A 4,916-nucleotide genomic window follows, 5' to 3' on the forward strand; every position below is an offset into this window, starting at 1 on the left:
TCACACATGAACTCGCTGGTGTGCCAGCAGGTTGGATGACTGGGAAAATTCTTTCACACACATGGAGCAGGTGAATGGCCTCCCCCTCGTGTGAATACACTGGTGTGCCATAAGGTCGGATGAGCGCCTGAACCTCTTCCTGCAGTGAGAGCAACTGAACAGTCTCTCATCAGTGTGAACTCGCTGGTGTTTAATCAGACTCACAGAGCGTTTAAAGCTTTTCCCACAGACCAAGCATTTCAAAGGTCTCTCCCCAGAGTGAACTCGCTGGTGTCTCACCAGCTCTGCCGAGCGTTTAAAGCTGTTCCCACATTCAGAGCATTGAAACGGTCTCTCATCAGTGTGAACTCACTGGTGTTTAATCAATCCCTCTGAACTTTTAAATCTGTTCTCACAGTCACAGCATTTAAAAGTTCTCTCATCAGTGTGAATACGCTGGTGCTTAATCAGCTCTGCAGCGCTTTTAAAGCTATTCCCACAGTCAGAGCATTGAAATGGTCTCTCGTCAGTGTGAATGAGCCGGTGTTTAATCAATCCCTCAGAACTTTTAAATCTGCTCCCACAGTCAGAGCATTGAAACGGTCTCTCATCAGTGTGATATTGCTGGTGTCTGTTTAGACCCACAGAGCATTTAAATCTGCTCCCACAGTCCGAGCATTTAAATGGTCTCTCATCAGTGTGAACTCGCTGGTGATTAATCAGATCTGCAACACGTTTAAAGTTGTTTCCACGGTCAGTGCAGTTAAAAGGTCTCTCATCGGTGTGAACTCGCTGGTGTTTACTCAGCTCACCAGTGCTTTTAAAGCTGTTCCCACAGACAGAGCATTGAAAAGGCCTCTCCCCAGTGTGAACAAACTGGTGTTCAGTGAGATTGGATGAGTGCTTGAATCTTTTTTCGCAGTGAGAGCAACTGAATAGTCTCACTTCAGTGTGAACTCGCTGGTATCTAATCAGTCCCTCAGAGCTTTTAAAGTTGTTCTCACAGACAGAGCATTTAAAAGGTTTCTCATCAGTGTGAACTCTCTGGTGTCTTATCAGGTGACATGGCCAAGTGAATCCCTTCCCACACACGGAGCAGGTGAACGGTCCCTCCCCAGTGTGAATGCGCCGATGAATTACCGGCTCAGACGGGTAATTGAATCCCTTCCCACAGTCCCCACATTTCCACGGTTTCTCCATGGTGCGGGTGCCCTTGTGTCTCTCCAAGTTGGACGATCAGTTGAAGCCTCGTCCACACACACAACACGTGTACAGTTTTTCAAAGCTGTGAATGATGCGATGTTTTTTCAGGCTGTGTAACTGGGTGGGTGGGTCTCGGTGCTTTTCCAGACACATTGATGTTTGAAATCTTTTCCCACAGACAGAACAGACAAACATTTCTCCTTCCACATTCAAAGGCCGATGATATTCAGGTCCTGATGAATCGAGTGACTCTGTCAGATCTTGTTGTGATGTTTGGATTGAGTTTCCTGACTGCAATTCCTGCCTTCAAATCCCTGTAAAACGATTTACAAAAGTTATCACTGTAAGTGCAGGATAGAAATTCAGAATGGACAATTCTAGTTTCTGTGGAACATTCTTTCCTCTCTTGTTCCCCAAAAGCTGTAAATCCCCGTCCCACACACTCTCCCTCCTCCCTGTGCTGAAATCCAAACCCATCGCACCATCTCCAACATTTCTTTCCTCCACTCCCAGTTTTCTCCCTCCCTCTGCTCTGGTTGAGTTCAGTTCTACACCCGCTGTGTGCAGAGTGAGAATAAAATCAATGAGTCAATGATTGTCTCTCCTGGTCACTGGGACCCTGAAGCCCCGCCCACTCGTTGATCCTGTACGAAGATGGCCGCATATGCGCAGTGATCCCGCCCTGTCCAAGATGGCGGCCAGAGACCCCGCTGACTCGGGCGGCTTGGCCTGTCACCGCGGGGCAAACACGGGGCCTTTGGGCTCTTATTCGGGGCCTGAGGCCTACACCAGATGTTTATGAAGCTTCCCAGCCCACCTGCGGGTCCAAATTCCCCCCCGAGCCCACAATCTTAGATTGAGAACTGATTGGCAGACAGGAAGCAAAGAGTTGGAATAAATGGGTCTTTTTCCGAGTGGCAGGCAGTGACTAGTGGGGCACCGCAGGGATTGGTCCTAGGACCCCAGCTATTCACAATATATATTAATGATCTAGACGAGGGAACTAGATGTAATATCTCCAAGTTTGCAGACGACACAAAGCTGGGTGGGTGTGTGTGCTGTGAGGAGGATGCAGAGAAACTCCAGGATGATTTGGACAGGTTGGGTGATTGGGCAGAAGCATGGCAGATGCAGTATAATGTGGATAAATGTGAGGTTATCCACTTTGGTGGCAAAAACAGGAAGACAGATTATTATCTGAATGGCAATAGATTGGGAGAAGGGGAAGTGCAACGAGACCTGAGTGTCCTTGTGTACCAGTCGCTGAAGGTAAGCATGCAGGTGCAGCAGGCGGTTAAGAAGGCAAATGGTATGTTGGCCTTCGTAGCGAGAGGGTTTGAGTACAGGAACAAGGATGTCTTGCTGCAGTTGTACAGGGCCTTGGTGAGAACACACCTTGAGTATTGTGTGCAGTTTTGATCGCCTTATCTGAGGAAGGATGTTCTTGCCATGGAGGGAGTGCAGCGAATATTCACCAGGCTGATACCTGGGATGGCAGGAATGACGTATGAGGAGAGATTGGGTCGATTAGGCTTATATTCACTGGAGTTCAGAAGAATGAGAGGGGATCTCATTGAAACTTATAAAATTATAACAGGACTAGACAGACTAGATGCAGGAAGGATGTTCACAATGGTGGGGGAGTCCAGAACCAGGGGTCATAGTCTAAGGATAAGGGGTAAGCCATTTAGGACTGAGATGAGAAGGAATTTCTTCACCCAGAGAGTGGTGAACCTGTGGAATTCTCTACCACAAAAGGCATTTGAGGCCAATTCATTAAATATATTCAAGAAGGAGTTAGATATATTTCTTAAGGCTAAAGGAATCAAGGGATATGGGGAGAAGGCAGGGACAGGGTACTGAATTTGGATGATCAGCCATGATCTCATTGAATGGCGGAGCAGGCTCGAGGGGCCGAATGGCCTACTCCTGCTCCTATCTTCTTTGTTTCTATGTTTCTATCTCCTACCACCTCCCGGGAGCATCTCTTATGCTTCAGACCATAGCTTCCACTGGCACTGCGCATGCTCAGAGCACAGCGGTCCCATGTCTGCGCACTGGGCTCCTGTAGTCATTGATAGGACACATTCTGCCGCGCGGGGCATTCTGGGGAACCACCCCGCCATTGAAAGCCCCAATTGGTGAACAGAACTTTAAAAAAATCTTTCCATCGAGATTGGGGCTGGAGAGGCAATAAACAAAATCAATTAATAAATTATACAGAAACCCACATGCCTGGGCCCTCCACCATCGTATGAAGTATGCTGGCCGCCACTTTTCAGTTACTACCTCGTACCTCAGGCCCCGCCCAGTCTGGTTGAATTGTTAAATATTTACTAACTGTGTTTTCTAAATTCAGTGCCGACCTGTTATTTAGAGGGAATCTTTCAAGGCACCATTTTTTGTGTCCTACCTAAGAAGCTGTTAATGGCTTTAATAAGCTGGCAGCAGTTTTTTCAAGGTGAAAAACGCCACTTGCGATCCACCAAAACACACGGGACAGAGAAATCCACTTCATCAGCACACCTGCCACAATATCTATCCCCTCCACCACTGGTGCACTGTGTCTGCAGTATATACGGTCTACAAGATGACCAAGGTCAGGCTGTGTGGGGCCAACGGTCAGGTAACAGAATGGATGGAAAGACAGCTACAAAATAGAATTCAGAGGGTAGGATTTAAGGGTGTGGGTTAATGCTCGGGCCTATGGGGCCTTCCCCCAGGAATGGTTTAATGCTCGGGATGACAGGATCCTTACCCAGGAAGTGGATTAATGCTCTGGACTACAGGATCCTTTCCCAGGAAGTGGATTAATGCTCAGGCCGAGGGAGCTCTTCCCCGGGGGCGGTGGATTAATGCTCGGCCCTAGGGAGCTCTTCCCCGGGGGCGGTGGATTAATGCTCGGGCCTCCGAGACACTTATCCAGGGGTGGGTTAATGCTCAGGACTACAGGATCGTTACCCAGGAAGTGGATTAATGCTCGGGACTACAGAATCCTTTCCCAGGAAGTGGATTAATGCTTGGGACTACAGGATCCTTACCCAGGAAGTGGATTAATGTTCGGGAATACAGGATCCTTACCCAGGAAGTGGGTTAATGCTCGGGCCTCCAAGACTCTTATCCAGGGGTGGGTTAATGCTTCGGCCGAGGGAGCCCTTTCCCCGGGGGCGGTGGATTAATGCTCGGGCCTACGAGGCCCCCGCCACTCTCTCATTCCCGAGCGACCACCTCCATCCCTTTCCTGCCGACTGTCTGAGGCTGAACCAGACTGTTCACAACTTTGACATCCCATTTGACCCTGAGCTGAGCTTCCGACCACATATTCTCTCTGTTACCAACACCTCCTCCTTCCACCTCCGTAACATTGCCTAACTCTGCCTCTGCCTCTGCCCATCTGCTGCTAAAACCCTCATCCATGCCTTTGTTGCCTCCAGACTCGACTATACCAATGCTCTCCTAGTCAGCCTCCCATATTTCACCCTCCGTAAGCTTCAGCTCCTCCAGAACTCTGCTGCCCATCTCCTGACTCACACCAAGTCTCGTTCACCCATCACCCCTGTGCTCACCCACCTACACTGGCTTCCTATCCGGCAACACCTCAAATTTAAAACATTCTTCCTTGTTTTCCATTCCCTCCATGGCCTTGCTCCTCCCTGTTGTGTATTTTGAATGTTGTATTTGAATTGTCCCACATAGCTTACCGTAGTTGTGATGTGCAATGCACTATGGGAAAT

General features: G+C 48.8%; 1 pseudogene; it reads right to left on the bottom strand.

Moving 5' to 3' along the window:
- LOC147119260 (uncharacterized) lies at positions 1 to 1,179 on the bottom strand (annotated as a pseudogene).
- Between the last annotated feature and the right edge of the window lie 3,737 nt (positions 1,180 to 4,916).

This window comes from Somniosus microcephalus, chromosome 4 (genome assembly GCF_052327205.1).
Source record: "Somniosus microcephalus isolate GS21.2 chromosome 4, FLI_Smic_1.0, whole genome shotgun sequence".
Taxonomy (NCBI): domain Eukaryota; kingdom Metazoa; phylum Chordata; class Chondrichthyes; order Squaliformes; family Somniosidae; genus Somniosus; species Somniosus microcephalus.